This window comes from Myripristis murdjan, chromosome 23 (assembly GCF_902150065.1).
Source record: "Myripristis murdjan chromosome 23, fMyrMur1.1, whole genome shotgun sequence".
In the NCBI taxonomy this organism is placed as follows: domain Eukaryota; kingdom Metazoa; phylum Chordata; class Actinopteri; order Holocentriformes; family Holocentridae; genus Myripristis; species Myripristis murdjan.
In genome coordinates, this window is record NC_044002.1 from 13687265 (window position 1) to 13711922 (window position 24658).

Genomic DNA, 24658 nt, shown 5'->3' on the forward strand with positions numbered 1-24658 from the left:
CTGACTCCCTGTTCTCATCAGTCACCTTGCTTCTGTCCTCCAAACATCCATTGTTTCAGTGTGGTGCTATATAAACAGGCCAGAGCAGAGATAGATTCCTCAGAAAGTAAGCAGTAATCCTATTTGAAAGTCAAATGTGAGCTGGTATGCTGATGAATAGGTGCTATTCTGTTCCTGACCTCTGTTTGCATATCTTGTTGAGCCGCTGTCCATAGAGATGATGGAAATACTGCAGATGATCACACTTTGTTTGATCATGCTTTGCATCTTTCGGGACATTTCTGTTCGGGTGAGGAAAACATCCATATTCATAGTTGTAGACACCGTCAAATAAGCTAGTGTTAAAATATCTGCAGATTTGAGTTCTAGTCTAGCTAGTCCAACTAAATGTGAACAGAAACCCATGTTGCAGTGGTGTAACTGGGTGCACGTCATCAAATTCTGTGACAAAAAAAAAAAAAAATGTATGGCAAATATTCCAAATGCACAAAGTGGCTGAACGCTATCAGATGCTGCACTGGATGTTGGGTGCTGTTGTCTTTGTGCCAGCATGCCTTGTGATATTACAGAGCTACAGCAGATGTGTCTCTCTGTCAATAACACCATAACATGTACGATGTTTGTTAAATTAAGTGACTCTGAATCAGTTTAAGAGCAAAAATGATCCTCGTCATGAGAAATATCAGTTAGGGTGCTTTAAATTGAACTTGAACTTAAGTACATTTCAGGCTACAGGATAGAACAAGTATATCATCCAAGTGTAATATCCAAAAGGGCTGTTTGACTTGCAAAGCCAGCCTCTGTAACTTAGCAGTGCTGTTGAACCCACTGAACTAGCCTGTTAAGGACCTGACCAGAATGTGATTACAGACTGAATGCAAGCACAATGCCATGCTCTCTATCTTAGATTTGACATTTTCACCCTATTTCAGTCTGAATTAGGCTGTTGCATCTTGGGGTGGACAGAGTCACAGAGAAAAGCATGAAAAATATGTAAGATACATGAAAAGGCTATATCATATGGATCATAGCATGTTTGAAATACTGTTCATGTAATGCTACATTTTGTTTTTTCGATTGAGATGATTGGAGATACATTGTATTTAGATTTCCAGAAATTTGCTGAATTTTCTCGCAAACTTAATAGAGCAAGTGTAAAAATGTTCACCAATGATGAATTAACTATCAGCTATCATTTGCTGTTTTCAGGTTGTTTGCCTATTTGCATGTCATCTATTTATGGAAACCTATGTTCCTGATAGTTCAAGCAACAGAATCTTGATTGGAAAACACATACCAGCTCTACCAACTATGCTTGATGACAGTTCACCTATGTTCAAATTTGATGTTTTGATAACATCTGTTTCTAAGTAAAACTGCCACATAATAAAGCCCCTGGACATTTTGGAGTATATTTTAACAGGAGCTGGTGAAGGACATTGCACTGCAGGAATGCAAATTGTTCTATTAAACACTCTTGTCAGTGTTTCCAGTATAAATGACAGTGTTTCATGTGTATTTTATCTATTTTCATACTTCCTGCTCATGGTCAGTTATTTGCATGACACGGCGTTCATGTGCATCTATTTGCATATTATTCCGGCAACAATAATCCAAGGACCAGACAAACAAGGATCTATGAAGTTTTTCTTATTAAAACTACATGCAAAAAGTGTGCTGTACTTTGAAACAGTAATAATAACCCACAGACTCTGTTTTGCTAATAGTATCCTGTGAAGAAAGCTACCTATGCTAGCAATTACTTTTTTTTTTTTTTTTTTTTTTTAAGAACAGAAAACAAAAACACTCTCACTGATAAAATAATCACTGGTTATGTGTAAAGATTACAGATAAAGATTTTAACATTCCTAATGTTAAAAATAGGAAAGAGTTGACCTCATACTTTCACCAGGTGTGGTTTTCAGATAACATGCCTGTCTGGTCTGAATCAACATACCCATTGTTTGAGGAAAAGGCAAATCATTGTATCATTATACTATAAAAAGGCTGGGAGTATGTACATGCAAATACAGTATTCAAATTTATAATGATGAACCTTGAATCTCTGAATACTTGGTATCCACACAGGTTGCAACAAAACAGAGTATTTTATAGTGTATAGTTTGTGGTAAATGCTGTATTTTCCCAATCGGTGGGGGCACCCCTGTGGTTTACCGAATGTCTTTTCTTGGTACACTTGCCCAGTGGGAAGCTCTTGACCCTGTAAACACAAGTTTATTCCCCACTACACTCAGTGGCCTCTTTATTACAGTAGGTATACCTCCCCAGTTATGCAAACAGCTCACTCCACCAGACTCTGAGACGTGTCTAAGTTAAGGATATGTATAAAACCCTCAGGGTTCACAGGCACAGTTGCTGTTGGTCTAAATGTCAGACACAGAAGACACAGAATTTAAGTGGCTTTGAATATCATATGATTATTGGTGGCAGAAGCACCAGTTCCTGCATCTCAGTAATAGCCCAGACAACACTGTTTAGATTTCACCAAAAAAAGGGTGCAATAAACAACTCGAATCCTGTCCGCTGCAGTCCTGAAGGCTAAACAGCCTTGTTGATGGGGGAGGTCAAAGGAGAATGACTAGCTTCATTCAAGCAACTGCAGCAGTCAGGTCACAGGTAATAGGAAATAACAGCTTAGTAGAGCAGTTGGGCGCAGAAAATATCTTAGAGCAGGCAACTTGCTGGTGTGGATGGCCCACAGCAGCTGAAGTCCATGCTGGGTCCTATTCCTGTCAGCAAGGAGCAAGCAGATGAAGCTACACCGGGCACATAAATACCGGATGGTAGAAAAGTGGAAGAACACCAATCCTAACACGGCAAGATGGAGGTGATGTAATGGTGTGAGCAATGTTTTCTTGGCCCCCATTTGGCCCCTTATAACCAATATGACATCATCAAAGCCACATTGTTGCTAACCAGGTGCATTGTTACATGGCCATGTTGTACACTTTGTCAAATGATAACGTGTCATGTCACAAACCAAATGCCATCTCAAGACTTTTGTTTATACCAGTGACTGTGTACGTTGACAGGGACAAACTATCAAAATACCAACATATTGTGACATTTCCTCATGTGACATATTATTGATACACTTGCGCCAGGTATCGATACTTGAGTTTTCATCTTAAGTTGCACGGATGCACATTTGAGTCCCTATGAGACATTTATGTTTCCTGCCTTTGGATATTATAACTTGAACTGTTATGTCATGTTCGTGCTGCAGTCACTGTAGATATTAAACATATAAAAATACTGAGACATGACTGATTCGTGCTTATTGGAAAATAATTTTTTCCTTTTCTAGTGTGTTTCTTCTTCTTCAGTTACAGAAATCTTCCCTCTCCATCAAGTTTCTTTCCTGGTTTTTCTTATTAAAGGGATACTTCACCCATAATGTTTAATTTTTGTATCAAGCACTGATCATGTGGGACTGAAGGCAGCGCATGGTGAATACAAAAATCACGCATTATGGGTGAAATATCCCTGTAAGGTTTTTCGGGGAGTTCTTCCTTGTATGTTCTGACGGTCTAAGGCTGATGATGTCTTTCTGTATCCTGTTATAACTTGCTATTGTGTGTTTTGTGCTTTGTTCTTGTGTCCCTCTGTCTTATCTGAGTCATTGTTCACCTATGTAAGCTCATTTTTCATCAAGTCCTTTGGGATATGCTTTGTGAAAAAGAGACAAATAAGTAGAGACAGTTGTGAGTTGTGAGATAACATACATACGGATACCGTGGTTACACAAGATTTACTGCATGTTTAGAATTTCAAGAATTTCAAGAAAATTATATTTGACAGTTTAACAATACTTCGGTACTGGAGTAACATTGCACATCATGGTATTCTGGTATCCTGTAAAAAGGGGTCCCTGCCCCTATAGGAGTTGCAGCTTAATTCTACTCCTCATGAAAACGACAGATGAGCTCATCTGGTGTTTAACTGTTGTCTTATTGACTTTATTCAGCCTCGCTCTTGGTTAGAAATCATCAGGTTTGCCTTCATGACCTACTGGGCTGTCCAGCGCTGTAATGACATTTGTTAAGAGGCACCAGGGCCTTCTCTGGCTCTCTCACACACACACACACACACGCTATCCCTCTCTCCACCTCAACACACATACACATACCATTATCAGAGGCCTGAGATTCCCATTGAGCAAACCGTCAAGAGGCGATTTACCCAGACAGAGGGTGTTATCAAAGCATTAGAGTTGACCAATGGGGCGTGACGATACTGAGATGTGGATGATGATGAGGTCACCCCTCTCATTTTGGAGTCATTGCAGACATCAGAAGTCAGACAGCATCACTCACGTGTGTGAAGTAGAGAGCATATGCGTGTGCGTTGCATGCATGATGTTGATGCTGTGATAATGAGCTTCAAACAAACTAAACAAACAAAAAAAACACACTTCATGGACCTCAATGGGAGTTTGAATTGGTTCTGGCGTTAACTGACTCCCCAACAAGACAATGTCAAAGAGTTTATACTTGAGTCTCCAAAGTTTTACTCTAAGAGGATTTATAAAGGATTAATATATTTTCAAAGAGCACTGAAGGCAAACAGCACAGAAATCTGAGAGGAAAATATACATATAGGCCTATATTATTCATATCTATCTCGCCAGCTATTATGTTTTTTTCTTTCTTCTTTCTTGACATACAACATTGTGCACATAACAACATGCACAACACTTGACAGATGTATAAAATAAATGCAAAATGCAATCAAATAAAATATAACACATAAACAAATGCAAAAGGAGCAAATCGTATAAATATTTAGAAATACTGAAGGAAAAAAAAATTGCACAGTGCAGTGGACCTCAGTACAGTGGATCGCTAGTGAGTAGGATGACATGCATGAACTGGACATGAGCACTATGGATTGTGGGTAAAATACTTTGAGAGTGTAGTGTTAGGAAGATGGCCTTGAGCAAGTCCATGCCATGGTAATGGCTTTCCACAATGACAGACCCGGCCTCATCTGCCATCCCTTTTCCACAGCATTCGGTACATCATTAGGTCATATGAGAAAATATACTTCCAAAAAAATACAGTGTGGATTAGTATCGGGGGAGAAGCAGTGAGTGTACGTGCACCCTTTGTGTGTCCATGCTGCAGTGTAATTGAACATCTGACTTGTGTTTATTACCTCTGTGTACTGATCTTTATCACCTGCATTGCTAAAACCTTGCATCTCCCTTTTGTTTGTTTGTTTAGTGTGTTGTGAGCTATATGTTGTATCACAAGCTTTTCAACCTGGGTCACTGTGAATCATCTTCCTCACAATTGCTCCCCTTCTCTGAAGCAAATGTATGAATGTGTTAAATAAATAAATGTTAAAAACTTGGATATAACATGGATCTGTGATGGCTTGGGCATTTAATTTTGTCAACATCTGAGAGTTTTTCACAAAAATACAGAGTGAATTCCCCAGGCGGGTATGATTTTTTTTTTTTTTTTTTTTTTTTTGTGGTGCCAGAGGTTTCTGCATGCTGATACCGCCACAGCCACAGCGCCCTTGGTTAATCATTATTACTTTATGATCAGTGTTTTTACTATGTACACTTGAAAGAAGGCTTATAAGCTGGGACGAACTGACAGCACTCAGGCACACTTTGAAGACACGTTTTAAGACATAAATTCTTATAATTAATTGAAACAACTGAACAGCACTCTGCCCTTAACCCCAACAGGTAAGAGACACTTTTTTTGTTGTTAAGGTTGGAAAAAGGTAGTAGTAGTGCTTGTGTGTGCTGCTGTTTCATTCTTAGTCATTCTTAAACACTACTACTTCAAGAAATCTTTTTTTTTTATACAAAACATATTGCTGCTAACTTATTACAATGTATTTCTTAATGTAACTGAACATCACACTGTATGCCAGTGTGACTGTGCGCATAGGCATTAACTAAGTGTTCTTTAAGAAGCATCACAGGGCTTTTTAGACAGGCTGCATCTCGGGTGATGTGGTAAATTACATCAGATGGACCTGTGGGTCCAAGGGAAGTCACCACAGCCATGGTTGAGGCATTTATAAGATATAAGATATCTCTTTATTAGTCCCACAGTGGGGAAATTTCCAGCATTACAGCAGCAAAGTGGATAGCAAAAATACGAAGCATCAGTAAAAACAGACAATAAATAACAAGCAAGCAGTATAAACAATATAAACAAGGAGTATCGAAAATATAAAAAATATGAACAATTTAGACAATGGAAACACAATAAAGTGACCACAGTAGATGTGCAACAGAAAACCAGCACAAATTTCCCTACTCATAAACATTGTAGCCAGCTTTGGGTCTATAGTTACTCAGGGCAAACAAGTTGTGCAAATAAATAAATGACAAGTTTTTATTTTGTTGACCGAGGAGCATAATGTAACAAATTTCACGTTGCACCGTCAAAAGTTCAGAAAGAGCCATCTCTGGTTGTGGAGGCAGTTGTGTGTATGCGATATGAGGGTGAACATGACCTTTTGATGAGTCCACGTCCCGCTCTGCCTACCTGCGTTGCTCACCCCGAGTGGCTTCTCCATTCACCTCTCACTGAAAATGAATTAAAGCCAGCCCATTTTTGTCCTCCATATATCAACATTAAGCAACACTTTCTTCACACCAGAAAAAACGTGTGTCATGGTTCTCATTTTGTCCATTTGGATTTCACCAGGATTTCAACCACTATACGCCGGTTTCTTAGTCATCTCACCTGAGCAGCTTTTGACCCTGCCAAAACTGTGAAGATGAACCTTGTCTTCTTAGTTCTGTGTTCAGGTAAGACCCCCAGTTTTTTCTTAAAGCCTTTGTGCTGTTTATCACCATCAAATATACTTTTTTTTTTTTTTTTTTTTTTAGGTCAAATCCCTCTCAATGCTAATTTAATTAACTGTTTGTGGTTTTGGACATGAAAAAAACTGCATGAGTGCTGCCATTGGCTGCCCTTCTACTGTTTCCTTTTGATAACATGCAAATATGTGCTCCCATGAGACAGCTATATGTGTATGTGTCTTAGGGCAGGAAAAAACACCCTGTTTCAGTCCCTCTCAGACTGACAACAGCATTCAAACCCGAGGCAAAAAGTGGGTGGATAGTGTGCAAGCTTAGAGGTCAACCTGATCTCACAGAAATCCGTGAAATGAGCACGACCTCTTAACAATGCATTGCGTGCTCCTGGCACGTAACCTGTTATAATTATGTGTGGCCACCACGGAAACAGTGTCCACTGAAAGTCAATTTCATGTGGGTGGTGGTTCATAGATCCCGGAAGTGCAAATTTAATCGATATTCTGGAAAAAAAAAAAAAAAAAAAGATCGGATTATTAGCCATAACGTTGTAACCATCCAAATATATATATATAGTTTATATATAGTTTATAATGTCAGAGCTTATGTTATATTGAGCTTAGTAACTAAAAGGTCTTAACAGCTATATTGTTAAAATTCATCAATAAAGTGCATGAAAGTTTTGTTGAATTTTGACCATTTTTCATCATTTTCATATTTTTCTAGTCCACAAAAATCACATTTTAAGCAATTTTGAAATCAATGAATGAATTTTTTTTTTTTTAATCTGAAAAACACAGGCGTTACCAAGGCAACGCGCTTCATGCAACCTGATGACTCCCGGGTTCTCGGCTTCAAAGACCTCACGCCGTGGGTGGTGGTTCATAGATCCCGGAAGTGCAAATTTAATCGATATTCTGAAAAAAAGATCTGATTATTAGCCATAACGCTGTAACCATCCAAGGCAGACTTACCACGAGCAATGAGGTTGTGTAACGATGGCATGTGTCCACAAGTCCCGTATGATATCAACTTTATTTTAAGAAAACACGTTTTATTTGCGATATCATATCACGGAGAAGCACTACATTACCCATAATCCTAATGTTTATCAGCAACGTGTCTGATTTGACAACTTTCATCAATAAAGTCAATAAAATGTAATAAAGTGCATGAAAGTTGATAATATGCTGATATGTTACGCCATTGAACACAACCCTTTCAGTCAGCGAAACAGAGCGGGTGGAAAAACCGCGGAAACATGTCAAAAATAGCACTAAAGATTTATATATATATATTTAGATTTTTTTTTTCATAACACATCTTTACTCATGATATAAACATAGGCTACATGTTAAAGTTATACTTTTGCTGTTGAAAAACTACCGTATGTACGTTTTCTAAACCGAATTTCACAACTTTTATCCTAACCCGGAAGAGGGGTACCAGAACTACAATCTGCACGGAGTTGCATGTGATCTTTGTGGACTAGAAAAATATGAAAAATATGAAAATGATGAAAAATGGTCAAAATTCAACAAAACTTTCATGCACTTTATTGATGAATTTTAACAATATAGCACCGTTTTATTCAATGCTGAAAACAAAAAAGCTGTTAAAACCTTTTAGTTATTAAGAAAATATGATAAGCTCAATATAAAATAAGCTCTGACATTATAAACTATATCTATATCTATCTATATATACACTATATTACCAAAAGTATTCGCTCACCCATTCAAATGATCAGAATCAGGTGTCCTAATCACTTGGCCTGGCCACAGGTGTATAAAATCAAGCACTCAGGCATGCAGACTGTGAAACAAGACATTTGTGAAAGAATGGGCCGCTCTCAGGAGCTCAGTGAATTCCAGCGTGGAACTGTCATAGGATGCCACCTGTGCAACAAATCCAGTCGTGAAATTTCCTCGCTCCTAAATATTCCACAGTCAACTGTCAGCTCTATTATAACAAAATGGAAGCGTTTGGGAACAACAGCAACTCAGCCACGAAGTGGTAGGCCACGTAAAGTGACAGAGAGGGGTCAGCGGATGCTGAAGCGCATAGTGCAAAGAGGTCGCCGACTTTCTGCACAGTCAATTGCTACAGAGCTACAAACTTCATGTGACCTTCAGATTAGCCCAACTACAGTACGCAGAGAGCTTCATGGAATGGGTTTCCATGGCCGAGCAGCTGCAGCCAAGCCACACATCACCAAGTGCAATGCAAAGCGTCGGATACAATGGTGTAAAGCACGCCGCCACTGGCCTCTAGAGCAGTGGAGACGCGTTCTCTGGAGTGATGAATCACGCTTTTCCATCTGGCAATCTGATGGACGAGTCTGGGTTTGGAGGTTGCCAGGAGAACGGTACATTTCAGACTGCATTGTGCCGACTGTGAAATTTGGTGGAGGAGGAATTATGGTGTGGGGTTGTTTTTCAGGAGCTGGGCTTGGCCCCTTAGTTCCAGTGAAAGGAACTTTGAATGCTTCAGGATACCAAAACATTTTGGACAATTCCATGCTCCCAACTTTGTGGGAACAGTTTGGAGCGGGCCCCTTCCTCTTCCAACATGACTGTGCACCAGTGCACAAAGCAAGGTCCATAAAGACATGGATGACAGAGTCTGGTGTGGATGAACTTGACTGGCCTGCACAGAGTCCTGACCTGAACCCGATAGACCACCTTTGGGATGAATTAGAGCGGAGACTGAGAGCCAGGCCTTCTCGACCAACATCAGTGTGTGACCTCACCAATGCGCTTTTAGAAGAATGGTCAAAAATTCCTATAAACACTCTCCTCAACCTTGTGGACAGTCTTCCCAAAGAGTTGAAGCTGTAATAGCTGCAAAAGGTGGACCGACATCATATTGAACTCTATGGGTTAGGAATGGGATGGCACTTCAGTTCATAGTATGAGTAAAGGCAGGTGAGCGAATACTTTTGGTAATATAGTGTATCTATATATCTATATCTATATATATAGATATAGATATATAGATATATAGATATTTGGATGGTTACAATGTTATGGCTAATAATCCGATCTTTTTTTTTTTTTTTTTTTTTTTTTTTTTTTCCAGAATATCGATTAAATTTGCACTTCCGGGATCTATGAACCACCACCCACATGAAATTGACTTTCAGTGGACACTGTTTCCGTGGTGGCCACACGTAATTATAACAGGTTACGTGCCAGGAGTACGGTGGCCGAGAAGTGCAAACCAACATTACAAAATGTGAAACACTTTTACAAAGTTTGAGACAAATATACATTTTGGAAAACATGTTTACATATCACAAAACAAAATTACATTACCAAAACACTGTTGCCAGTCCTGAAACAAATTTATGTTTCGGAAAACAAATTAACATGACGCGAAACACTTTTACAAGTGCTGAAACAAATTTACAAATTACACAAACCGGAAAGGGAATGTACCGAAGCCCTGATTGACACGGACTTGACACGGAAGTGAAAAAGTGCCCGGTCAATTTTGGTTTTTGTCGTCAGTGGCAGTGGATTTCATGGCCACCCAATATGGACAGCGACCGGGTGCTCTTTTGTCCGTATTGTGGACAATACGTGAGTCAGTGGAGTCAGTTTTGTTTTTCATGTGGACGGAGTTTACAGCGGTAGTCAAACAGTTGTCCAAAGGCCTGTATCATGAAGTGGGATTAAGGCGTTATCCTGAAAGCTAGCCTGCTACAGGGCAGGCTAGCTTGAATCCTACATAAAGCACCGCCCCCTATAAAGCGGTGCTTTATGAATCCTACATAAAGCACCGCCCAATCATGGAGGATCCCCTTGAACAACGAGTCCAAATGAGGAGAGCATTACAGCGTGAAAGGATTTTCCTGGACCGATCAAATCCGTTAGATTTTGACGACTCTCTGTATGAGAGAGAGGCTGCAATACTGATATGAAGCAGCCCTAAAATGATTTTAGGGACATTTAAAATGGCACAATTAATTAGCTCTAAATATTTTTTGGGGGGCAAATTATTCCTGTGTGAGAGAATGGGCCTGATTGACAGCTGAAGGGAATTACACCTGGGGGAATTCAACTATACCTGTCATAGACGCAACACATCTGTGCAGTGCAGTGAGTTCATAGGTTTCAGCGTCAGATATGGACTTGAGCTGTTGATGTGTAACTTGTGCATTTACACCGTCGGCAATTCGTTGCCAAGCATTCTGCCTTCTCTTCGCGGCAGCCGCGGTGTTCGATTTAGTGTGTAGATGTTGTTTTTCCTCCTCATACTTTTCCAGTATAATATGCTGCATCTCCGCCGTGACATACGCTGTGCGTTTTTCCTTGTCTTATACGTCCCTTATACGTGCGCGTTCATGGCTCTTTATGAGGCAAACCTGGATCGAATGAGCGAGTTGATAACCAGCGTCGTGATACCGGTTATCCCCGAACACCATGATCTCAATTAGTGTAGCCAGATAGGTCTGAGAAATCCAGGGAAAACTAAGCTTGCTTCGTGATACAGGCCTCTGGTCCACGAAGTTCCAATCTGATGGCTCTAATTACGGAGTTTATGGGGGAGAAATGCTTCCTGCGGTAGTATCCGGCTTCATTCAGCTTGGTTTTCAGGGACCTAAGCTGATGTGTACACCATGCACACTAGACATAAAGTCCACAATAACCGCATACGAGTGCCCCTCGTTAAAATACTGGATACACTGTTGCAGCATATTTGGCTCCTCTGCCTGCTCTGTGTCACTAACAAACTCTCCTATGCCCATCTTCGGTCACCAACACAACAACTGACGACAAAAACCAAAATTGACCGGGCACTTTTTCACTTCCGTGTCAAGTCTGTGTCAATTAGGGCTTTGGTACATTCCCTTTCCGGTTTGTCTAATTTGTAAATTTGTTTCAGCACTTGTAAAAGTGTTTCGCGTCATGTTTGTTTTCCGAAACATAAATTTGTTTCGGGACTGGTAAAAGTGTTTTGGCAATGTAATTCTGTTTTATGATATGTAAACATGTTTTCCAAAATGTAAATTTGTCTCAAACTTTGTAAAAGTGTTTCACATTTTGTAGTGTTGGTTTGCACTTCTCGGCCACCGTACAGGAGCACGCAATGCGTTGTTAAGAGGTCGTGCTCATTTCACGGATTTCTGTGAGATCAGGTTGTTAGAGGTAGTGACTAAGGGCCCTGCCCCACCATGAAAAACAACCTCACCCACCTACCCACACACACACCACACACTGTTACATGTATGTTCTGAGACAGAGCGAGGGAGAAAAAACAAATGCATGTGATGTGAAAGTAAAGAACAAAAGAAGAAAGGTAGTCGATGCCAAAAATAAAACATATTAGTGTCATATTGGGATGTACCAACACATAATGCCATACAGATTTTTTTGGAATTAGTTTCCAGCTTTAGCTTGGTTCCAGTTTTGTGAATCACGCATTCACTTTAAAAAAAAAAAAAAAAAAAAAGTTTTGAGAGATTCTGGTGTTGCTCAATTCAACTGTGATTTCTCTATTGCTGTCAGTGTGTGAATGTGTGTGTGAATGGGTGAATGTGTGGCAAAAACATTGTAAAGCGCTTTGAGTGGTCAGTAGACTAGAAAAGCGCTATAGAAATGCAGTCCATTTGCCATTATTGAAAAACCAATAACACTTCCACAACCTTGTACTATGTATCCTAAAGTGTACATTTTTATGCATTTTATTTTTAAATCCTTTATTGTTGGGTAATTGCACAATAATGGTTTGACTTTCTCCTCTCACAGCATTTGTTCACTCTACATTAACATCGAGTGACCTGAGAGAGTTCTTCGCAGCGGAAAAAACTAATTGCATGAACCGGTCTGCTGCATGGCTCAGCTGTCAAAAAAACCACAGTACCCTTGCAACAGTGTATGATGATGATGATGCCAAGGTCATAAGTAGCCTCATAAAAAATTACACTCTCCCCGCAATGGCGTGGATTGGTCTTCACCGTCGGGATAATGTCACCACTTGGTCAGATGGTACATCATTTACATTCAATGGTACATTCAATATCTCGTCTGTAAACGTGACAGATGGAAAACAAAGATGTGGAGCTATTGTCAACACTGAATGGAAAGATTTTAACTGCTCACACAGAAAACATTTCATGTGCTACAAGAGTAAGTCCCCAGAATTTCTCATATGTATATGTACTTTTCAGTTGATGAACACACACACACAACATTTTTTTTTCCAGATAATAAGTACACCCTCGTAAAAAAGGAGATGAACTGGTGTGAAGCTCGGAGATATTGCAGGAAATATCACACTGACCTGGTCAGCATCAGCAACGACACGCAGAAAGAGGAAGTGATTACAGCAGGAGGGAACAGCAGCTTCTGGATTGGACTTCTGCATGATGAGTGGGAGTGGGAGAATGACGAGTGCTCGACATTCAGAGAGTGGCATGAGAGAGAGAATCCCGAGCAATCAAATGTCACAGTGTTCCAACAATATAAAAGAAAGCTGTATATATATCACATTCACGAAACAAAACCTTTTCTTTGCTCCAGAGGTAAGCGTTAAATATTATATCGCTGAAAAGTCATTTGTAGGGAGAACAAAAGAAAAAAAAAATCACAATAAACAGTAATCAATATAATCATTGTAAAAATCAAGACAGTGACTGTATTTCAGACAAAGATTAGACCTAGATTAGATCTAAAGAGTTTTTTAAATTTGAATTTACTTGAATTTGAATTTATAATAGGATAGCCCCTTGAGATGAAATTGGTGATTGTTTTTTTTCCCCCTCAAGAAACTTTAACCCTTTAAGCGCCAAAGTCACAAAATTGCGACAAGCAAGAGACGCGGCGGCGAAGCAGTGGTAGTAGTGCTGAGCATAGCGAGAGCAGAGCAGAGCGAAAGAGTGTTTTTTCATTTACTCATGATGCCGAGAGGTCGGTTTACCGTCGACTAAGTACTTCGTCAGGTACTGGCTGACTCCGATTCCAAGGAGGAAGACATGCAGTTGTCCAGTGAAGCAGAAACTGATGTTAGTAGTGACGGCGAGTCCGCGCGCCATAGTCCACAATCAGCACACTGTATAGCGGATGCTTCACCTCAGCGTGGCCGGGGTGGAAGCATTCTGCGAACGCCAAGCAGGGGACGTGGTCGAGGTGGCAGGGGGGCTCATAACACCGCAAATATGGGTGAATGTAGCGAGGATGAAAACAACCGCGGTTGTCGTGGCAGATGCGGGAGAAGCCGCGGGAAAAAAACTCGGGCGCCTAAAGGGTTAAGTTCATCTGAGTACAAAAAAAAAAAAAAAATTGACACCAGTATCAATCAGTCCAAAAGAAAACCCAGACAAGTGTGACTACAGAGTCCTACCTCTAGACCAAGACCCTTAGATTGCAGTGTTTTGAGGCCATTATACACAGAATTGCTTCAAATCAGGAATGCTGAGAATTCATGTTTCTGCCTGAGAGTCTTACTTTCCTTATTTTACCGTTCCAACTTCAGGCAACGGGAGAATCAAAGTGATCAATGAACCTTTACGCTGGGAAGAGACCTTTGACAAATGCAAGGACAACTATGATGTCCCCCTGTGGATCGACAGCGCTGATGATCAGAGAGCGGTCGAGCAGTGGCTACAGCACCTCAATGTGTCCGGTCCATTCTGGCTCGGTCTGAGGCAGAGTCGCATATTTGGCTTCTGGATCTGGACCAGTGACAGGGTCGTGGGCTACAGCAACTGGAAGAACAACACACCGCCTGAGCCTCCTCTCTCCAACTACTGTGGAGCCATTGACGAGAAGGATGGCTACAAGTGGAGCGATAAGGACTGTCAGCTGAAGTTGCCTTTTCTTTGTATAGAGTACTTTTAATCCCCTCATAGAACATAACCACACCTGTCATGTGACATTTGGGAGGGAAAAATATGATTCACACAAGAACTTTGATGTATAAGGGGCGTGAGTGTGGGAGGTTATGATTTATTTAAAGGGCTGTTTAGGTAATCAACAAGACACTACGGGCTCTATCTTGCGTCAGAGTCCCTAAACCTGTTATTTGGGGATTTAGCATTGCATAAGAGGCATTCCCCTGCAAAAGTTGCTATCTTGCACATGTGCCATTATCCCTAAAACATCTGCACTACCCGTTACATTATGCATAGCCGTGGTTTGGATGTTACACCAGTTAAATCAATCAGTGTGCCAGATGCCATTGCCTGTAAGAGCAGGCTGCGCTATCCTAAATCCGCAAACCGAAACCCGTGATGGAGAGAGGAAGGTCGCGATTTAGTACTATCTCTGCCATTTTCTCAGGGCTTCAACTGAGGCTAAAGCAAGGTGGCTTTTTATAGGCGAGTTAATTGGGGAGGTGGAGCCGCATGTGCACGTCCACATGTGTCCTAGTGGACGCACATTGAAGCCGCCTGGGCGCGCTCTTGTAAAAGCCCAAATGGGATAGCGGGTGGTTCTGAGGACCTGCTATCCGCTTTCCTTAACGTGTGTGGTCAAGATAGCAATTGTAGGGAAAGCGCATAAACACACCCATGGATACAGGCGCAAATAAAGGAGTCGGCATAATGTGTAGCGGGTAGTGTGGCCGCAAGATACCGTTTAGGGATAGTGGAAGCTGCTAAATGTGTAATTCACAGGTAGCGGGTAGTGGCAGCAGGTAGCGAAGTGCGAAAGATAGAGCCCTAAGTACCTGACACATAAACTTGGTTAACATTTTTATTATAATAATTTTCTGGAGGTTTAAATGACTGGGATCAAATTGACCCCAACTGATAAAAATCTTAGTATATTTGAAGATAAGACATGGGTTAATTTATATGCAGCTCTGCACATATACACTGAGGGCTCTAGTTTCCCAGCGCAGCGTGGCGCAGTGAGGCGAGCCCCGCGCGGAGCTAGTTTCGACCAGCGCAACCTGAGGGGCGCACAGTTTCCTAGTTTCGCAGACTGAGGTGCGCCGAGATGGGAGTGGCGGCGCAACAGGGGGAGGTGTCAACAGATTCAGCTTGGCGCAGTGACAGTTTCGTGCCAAAAGGCTTCGCAGAGGTGCGCCCAAAGCTCGCCATCTGAAACCACGTCTACTTTCAGCGCAAGACGGAGCGGAGCCGGCGCAGTGGAAGTTTGGCTGACCAGCGTGCAGTGCGCAAACGTCACCAAAACCTCACAATCAGCACAAACAGTGCCAGTTTCCTTTGATCTGACATCAGTTGTGATGGGACAGTCTATGGAGATATGGAGATAAATGTACTGATTGTGATAGTAGCATTGAATAGTGGTTTTTGTCAGTATTTATTGTGTTGTTAATGTGCCTGATATTCCGGAAACCTGCCTGTGAGGTTTTGGTGACGTGTGCGCGCCCGTCAGCCAAACTTCCACTGCGCTCCGCCTGCGGCAGTAAACCTCCCTGTCAGTTGTGTAAACGTTCATTACGCCTTCACGCAGCGCGTTTCAAAAGGCGAGGACAGGGGCTCATTTGATTGGTTTAAAGTGAATCGGCTGTGTCAAACCCACTCCACGCCTTCTCTCCTCCCTTGCGCCAGTAGGAGGAACGGCGGGGTACTTGTGCTATGGCACACGGCGTGCCAAACTTGCAAAATCCACCTGGCCACACCCAGTTGGCGAAGCGCAGCTGCACTGCGCCCCTGCCTCGCCAGGTCTGCGAAACTAGAGCCCTGAATGTACACAATATAAGGGACATTAAGTACTCTAATGAAATGAATAGAGTCTACTGTATGATCTTGTATTGATTGCCCTAATTGCACCTGCATTTATACAGATAAAGAGAACAAAGTGAGTTATAGGATTTTTAAACTTAAAAGGGATTCAGAGTTTGGTAAAGATACATACAGATACTGTATACTCACAGTTACATGTGTTCAGAAATAACCTGCTGTAAAATAACCTTGAATTTTCCATGCTGTTCATGCTGTGGGTCATAGTCAAATCACATTTCCATTAGATTTATTTGCTTTCTCACTAATGCTATGACTGTATTGCTGCATATATCTAACAATATCTAATTCTATTCATGTTTACTTTCATAATTTAAGACTTCTGTATCACAAATATGAATCAAATGACCTGGGAAAGTACCGGGCAGCGTTAAGTTATTCAAAAGAATTAGTCCTCTCATCACTGGGTGATCAACTTTAAGACACAATTTATTTGGACTCTACAAAAATAAATATGCACACAGACTGTCAATTTGGACATTCTTGGGGAGGCTGGAGTGATTTCAGTAATTGTTTGGGTCTTGATGTCAAAGTAAATTTGTATGAGGTGCCAATAAAACCCGTCATATACTGCACATCATCTATCTGTCGTATTGAAGCCTCATGTTGTGTTCATTTCATGTTAAACAATTTTGTGTTCCCGGTCAAAAAATGTCTGTTCCATTCAGAATCATCATAAAAACTGTGATAATACATATATTATCACTACTTTTTGTTCTAGATTTAGAGAACAACTTATGTTCTTGTGAACATTACAAGATTTGACCTTCTATTTGTTATTTATGGCCTATATGCCTCATTCATCTGAGCCTATATATTTTGAATTTCATGTTCTAAAAAACATAATTTCTGGATTATTTTGACTATAAAAAATAATCAGATGAAACATAATATACTGTTTTATCACAGAGTACTTTGTGTCAAAGTTAACAAGGAGATTTGTTTTGAAACCATTTAAAATGTTTATACAATCACATAAATCACCTGTAGTGTTCCTGGTCAAAAGTGACAGGGAAGATTTTATTTGTGTACAAAGGAAATTATCCCAAATCTACACTTGGACAATTTCACAATATTCTTATCTTAATACATTAAAGAACAACTAACAAGAAAAATAACATTACAATGTTCATCAGTCTATCAGATGTATTTTTCCTTGATAACAGCATAACATATACTGTTTGAAAAGGCAGCATCCCCTAAAAGCAACCAGACGCTCATCCCCTGTGACGTTTGGACTTGGGTTATAGATGAGTGGCAGGCGCTCCACCCACTTGACGACGGCCTGGTCTTGTATCACGGTTGTTAAAGCGAATCACCCGTGACAACGTGAAATTTCTGGAGTGACATGGTGGCCCAAAAAATTGTCCGATCAGACTCTGCATCCCATAAACTGCTGGTAGATTTGTTTTTGGATCTGTACACACCAGTCAAAATCAAAAGACCCATGTATGCTTTGATGTCTGTCTGGGTTACCACCTACCAATTGTCTTTGTAAATCTGTTTCCCCTCCACGTTGGTCATGTTTACCACTATGGATTTGATGGACTCAGGAACAGTTCAAAGCAGGATTTGATGTCATCAATCCGGGATACGGCATATTTTGTGGGTCCTGGGGTCATCCTGATGACATTTTCAGCTGAAAGCCTACCTTGATTCTCAGGTGGGGATGAAGACCAAGATAAATTCCCATTCTTTGACTTGAATGTGACCTCAAGCATGGCCATCCTCCTCATAACTTGATTCCTCCCCATCAGTTATTTCTTGGTCTGGATTATATTCTGTGTCATCTTCATCTTTTGACACTTCCTCCTCTAATCCATCCTCACTGTCAGTTTCCTGGCCTCCCTCCTCCTCACCAGTGTGGTGATCAAATATATAATCAAGAGCCGCACTTACGGTATATCGATCTGCCATGGTGCCGCCATGCAATGAACTGTGAGCAAGGCCTCAAAAAAGTTTTATATACCAAAGCTATGAGAAAAGTTCAAAAAAAATTTTGCAGCTGTCTGTGAGAACTGCCAACAGGTGTTGTTCCCATGGGAGAGAGAGCCTCTACTGGGAAAAGGTTCCCATAGTGGTTTCCAGGGAACCCAAGGTGTGTTATGTGTGTGTGTGCGCGCGCATGCCTGCATGCATGTGTGTGTGTGTATGCGTGTGTCCATCTGACAAATGAGGACGTACCTGAGCTCAGTTTTTTACACTAATTGTAGTCTCCCCCATTCATTTCTAAGGGCCAGTCATTTTTGACCAGGAACACCAAGAGTGTACAAAAGTTGAATAAAACACACAAAATTATATGCAGATTAATGCAATTTATTTTGTGTGTTGAAATCCTCTGTGGACAAAGTCATGGAATCTTAGGTCAGTCTGATCAAATTAACTCCATTTTTCAGAGATAAAACTTTTTAATCGGTCAGATTTGACCGGAACACAACATGAGGTTTAAATAATAATCATAAAGAGGCCAACAACTGAATCCATCCATCCAATTTTTTTTTTCTTCTCCCATTTGTTTGGGTCATGTTCATTGGTTCCTGGACAGAGCTCAAAAGCTGCAGGACTGGTTGGGTTGGAAGGAATTTGCATAATAAAATGCTTAAATAGGTACAGGTGTGATAGAGATTGTGTAGCTGGAGGCAGACAGTGACATTCTGCAGGAAGGTGAATACCACTGTAGACCAGGTAAGGACATTTTACAGCTTACGCTTACTCCCAGACTTTGTGGGGGGAAAAAAAAAAATACAGTGAAAACTTTATCTTTAGATTTGGCTTAGGATAGTTCATCACATTTCCATGTATTTATTATACTTCAAGATGTTTCTGTTTTAGCTCATTCACAATCAAAAGCAGTCTGTGTACTGAAGCCTCTCTGTACAGAAATGTGTGTCTCCCGTCAAACAGGAATTTTATTCAAATTTGAGCCTTGAAAGCGATATCAGCCCATGTGATGTAAAAGGAAAATGCCTCATATGCCCCCTTGTTTAGAGAAGTATATATCACTATTGCAGAGAATCATATCAGAGAAGAGAAGATGAACCTTTATTGATCCCCAATAGGGAAAATAGGTTGTGCAGCTAGTAGCAATGCAGCTCTGCCACTGAATGCTGAGCAATACCATTTTAAAGTCCTCCCGCCCCAGTAAATCAAATAATGACGCTTATTTTTCATATTTTTTACGACATTCTTTATAATCTGAAAGTTTGCAACATAAATGATGCATTTGTAGACAATATATAATAAACCGAGTTGAAAAACAAAGTGGAGTGTGGAGAGATTAATGCTTCAAGTATAGCAGCACATATCCTGCTAAATGCATGTTTATCGGTGTTGTGGAAGTTTGATTTGCTTTTGTGCTGTGCCGCTCTTCTTATCTATTTATTTGTTTGTTACTTCTACTCGAGTGAAATATTGACAAGTAACAATATTTCTATCTGAGTGGGATGTTGTGTGTTGTTGTAACCCATTAGAAGTGTGTAAAGTGCAGTGAATTACATTATACCAAAAATGAAAAAGATACACAGACAGTGCATATGTGTTTGTGCATGTGTTGGATGCTGCCATATTTTTGGTAACATTTCAATATTTGGTAATATCTCCAAAATACAACTCAGACAATGATACAGCCCAGAATTCTCCAGTATTGCAGATTTGGAAAAAATAATAATAATAAAAACTTGTTTCAGTGTGTATTTTTGGCTAGATAGAACTGACAAATGTAACAAACTGAATATGTATTACAATTTTATTTTATTATTACAAATACACCCACACCCTCCCACACACACACACACAAACAAATACAGATACTGTTGAATTTATCACCAAAAGAAATTTTAGCAGGACTGAACTTTACTGGAGAAACTCTTGCAGCAGCTTTCCTCTGAAAATGGACACATGTGTGAGGGTTAACCGATTTCACATGCTCAAATTTTTGCAGTTTTTTCCCCTCCATCAGGACTCCGATCCCTATATTCTAATACCAGTTACATTAAACAGCGATCGCTCTGGCTTTCTCTTAGTGAGGTCACCTGATCAGCTTTCAACAGTGCCAACGCCATGAGGATGAAGCTCGTCCTGTTAGTTCTGTGCTCAGGTAAGAGCCCCTTACCTGGCTATCAGTTTCCTCTTCAAGCCTTTCTGCTGCCTGTCATCCTCAAGCACACTGTGAGTGTTTACCACATGTCACGGTGTGTATCAAAAGTGTGCATTCATTTACCGTCAGTCGTTTTAAACCAGACAAAATTTCACGAGTGCCTCTGCTAGCTGCCCTCCACTGTTTCCTTTTTAATAGCATGAAACTGTGTGCACACCTGTTGTTTGTGTATGAGGGGAGCTGAGAGTTTCTTAACCCTGAGATGCATCAGTGAGTGGAACCTACACTCCTCCATGATGGGGTCAAAAATGTCCCCTATTGTATTTGTCAATCAATTAAACTGATTATTTTCATTTTTATTTACGTTTAACTACATTTATTAAATAAACATGTTCGGTGTGCACAGCAATAATCTATCATTTAAAGTATGATTATTTGTGTAACGCATTTTAAAGTGTATTCAACTGGTGGATACCGGTTATACTGACCCACCTAACCCACCTACTATATGGGCTTCCATAATTATTATTCACTTAATGTCAGCAAGATATTTTTATTAATAACACACAAATAAAGCTACTTCTATTACCATTACTAACTAGATAACTTAGCTACATGGTTATGAATTTAGTGTCTTTAAAGAGTTCCACCAGTAATAATAATAATAAAAAAAGATGCATATACTAATGAGGATATCGATATAATATTATAGAAATATCATGTGTAAAATAGTCTTGATAAGCGGTTACGCTTCTGGCATTTGAGGGGCACTCAACAGTAAACAGCTTTATATTTGGTAAGGCTCAAATGCTTTCATGGGAAATGCATTTTTGATCCATTTATGGAAACTTGGGGTAGAAATACAAAACCTCTACCTTCTCAAATAGTAGAAAATATAAATAAAATAAAAATGTATAGCACAGGAAAAATGCAAGATTTTCATTGCAAAGTTATTGCAAAAAAGATAAATAAAATAAAATAAAAAATACAGGTAAGACGGGTCATTTTTGACACACTTATGCACCTAAGGGTTAAATTAAATAAAAAGTTAAATAAAGGGTTAAACTTGTGTTCTGATTCTTAAAATTTGTATGTTTATTAATTTACTTTCCACTCATTTATCAAAAAGTAATTGGATAATAGTGTTTTAACTTTTTTCTTCTGACAGTGTTTGTTCGCTCCACATTAACATCGAGTGGCCTGAGAGAATTATTCTCAGTGAAAGAAAAAGTGCTCCGGCCTGCTGCATGGCTCAGCTGTAAAAACAAAAGCAGCACCCTTGCAACAGTGTATGATGACGATGATGCCAAGGTCATGAGCAACCTCACTAGTGAGCCAATAGTGTGGATTGGTCTTCACCGTCGGGAGAATGTCACCACTTGGTCAGATGGTACACCATTTACATTCAATGGTACATTCAATATCTCGTCTGTAGACGTGACAGATGGAAAACAAAGATGTGGCGCTATTGTCAACACTGAATGGAAAGATTTTAACTGCTCAGACAAAAAAGCTTTCATGTGCTACAAGGGTAAGTTCAGACACATTTGCACTTGGTTGAAAGAGACATACACATACACACACATACACAACCTTTTTTTTTTTTTTTTTTTTTTTTTTCCCAGATAATAAGTACTTCCTGATCAAAAAGAAGATGAACTGGTGTGAAGCTCGGAGGTATTGCAGGAGATATCACACTGACCTGGTCAGCATCGGCAACGACACGCAGGAACAGGAAGTGATTAGAAAAGGAGAGAAGAGCAGCTTCTGGATTGGACTTCTGCATGATAAGTTGGAGTGGGAGAATGACGAGTGCTCGACATTCAGAGAGTGGATGCCTCAATACAAGAGAGAAACATCCGCAGCTCTCATTTCATCTTCACAAAAACTGTATCCATTAAACAGTCACGGCACATTTTACCACTTTGTTTGCTCCAGAGGTAAGCATTAAGCATTATGCTTAAAAGTTTTTTGTAGGGAGACAAAAAATCATAATAAATACCAGATGATCAGAATAATATCAGTCAAACCCAAGATCTAGAAAAAACGAGCCAAAACCCAAGAAAAGTAAAATAAGTAAATAGATAAATAAAAATAAAGTTGTGTCATGTTTATGACAGGTTGCAGTGGAAATCTTAAGTAGTCCTGACCATGACATGCCAGCTTTTCGTGACATGAGAGATGCCTTAAGCTTGGCTAATGTCAAGCTGTCGTGACAAAACATCCCAGGCAATGTCAGCTTTGCAGGAAAAGTGTCATAAACATTAATTAAGTCCATGTGTTATGTCAGTCTTGTGAACACCGCCCTCAGATAAAGTGTTACCAAAAAAGGCTCTAAATTTAAGTTTAATTTAATATTAAAGTTTAAGTTTTTTTGTCAAGAAACTTTAAGTTCATCTTAGCGCAAAAAAAAAAAAAAAAAGACACCAGAATCAAGTCCAAAAGAACATTACATTAAATTCAAGTCAAACCATTGAGGTGTTTTGAGGCCATTATTCACTTCAAAAACTGCTTCAAATCAGGAATGTTGAGGATTCATGTTTCTGCCTGAGAGGCTTACTTTTCTTATTTTACCGTTCCAACTTCAGGCAACGGGAGAATCAAAGTGATCAAAGAACCTTTACGCTGGGAAGAGACCTTTGACTACTGCAAGGACAACTATGATGTCCCCCTGTGGATCGACAGCGCTGATGATCAGGAAGCAGTCAAGCAGTGGCTAACGAAACTCGATGTGTCCGGTCCATTCTGGCTCGGTCTGAGGCAGAGTCGCATATTTGGCTTCTGGATCTGGACCAGTGACAGGGTCGTGGGCTACAGCAACTGGAAGAACGACACACCGCCTGAGCCTCCTCTCTCCAACTACTGTGGAGCCATCGACACGAAGGATGGCTACAAGTGGAGCGATAAGGACTGTCAGCTGAAGTTGCCTTTTCTTTGTATAGAGTACGTTTAACCCTCCTATGATCTTTGGGGTCAATCTGATCTCAGTGTTTAATGTCTCTAAATACGTGATTGACATCTATTTTTTTTGTCTTCATATTTAGTGACTTTTCCAAATTTAATGGGGACAAGTGGGTAAACATGAAATTAACATGATAATATGATTTCAGTGTGCTGTGCATATTTTGTTTGCATTGTATTTCTGTATAAAATTTCTGAATTACCAACATTCATTTATTTTACTTGTTTTGCATGACACTGAGAAACTGTAACATGCCATTTATAACCATCAAAAAGTGGCTCTCTGCTTTAGGGTCCTCAGCAAACATAAGCACACCTGTAGTAGTGCAAGAACCACTGATAGTTCATGTGACATTTGGGAGGGAAATGACATCTGCTTCTATACAGATAAAGAGAAGGAGGTGAGTTAAACTTTAAACAGAGATTAACTCCAAAAAAGGGGAAGACGTACATTCAGTGGCCACATGCACAAACACACTCAGTGTATAAAATGTTTTGTCTCCTGAAATCACCTTGTATAATATGATCTGAAAAAATCTTCATGTTTTTCTCATTGGGATTCAGCAGTTTGTGTCTTGTTTGTGGTTCATATATAGTTTAGTTTCCATCTGCTTGTTTTGCCTCTCATACTAATGCTATATATGTATATATAAGTATACTGAATATGCTTAACAATATATAATGTTGTTCATACTTAATTTCATAATTAAAGTGAACTTGATGGGAGTGAATTTGCTGGATGCTTAACAGTTTCTTTTTAGTGTTTTAAACATTATTTATTCAAGCCACGTCCATCAATGTTTACAGATCAATCAAAGTAAATCTATGTAATGGTCCCGATACAACCTGTCATCGCCATCATCATCATCATCATCATCATCATCGTCATCATCACTGTTGTATTAATCATGAAAAGGTCAAGATTAGCCTAAATTTTAGAAAGTGATTTTGGTTCTTTGTTCATTTGTCTGATATTGTTGTTTTCTGACTCACAATAAACAACAAAAATACAATTCAATACTAAGAGTATTAAAAAATGTAATTTCTCATGGAGATAGATAATGAAATAGCGGGG

General features: G+C 39.9%; 1 long non-coding RNA gene across 1 annotated transcript; it reads left to right on the forward strand.

Moving 5' to 3' along the window:
* The first annotated feature begins 19164 nt into the window (after positions 1 to 19164).
* On the forward strand, positions 19165 to 21955 carry LOC115355228 (uncharacterized). Its single transcript, XR_003927859.1, has 3 exons — positions 19165 to 19211; positions 20549 to 20622; positions 21791 to 21955. It is a non-coding gene; the product is annotated as an uncharacterized LOC115355228 (long non-coding RNA).
* Positions 21956 to 24658: the final 2703 nt, after the last annotated feature.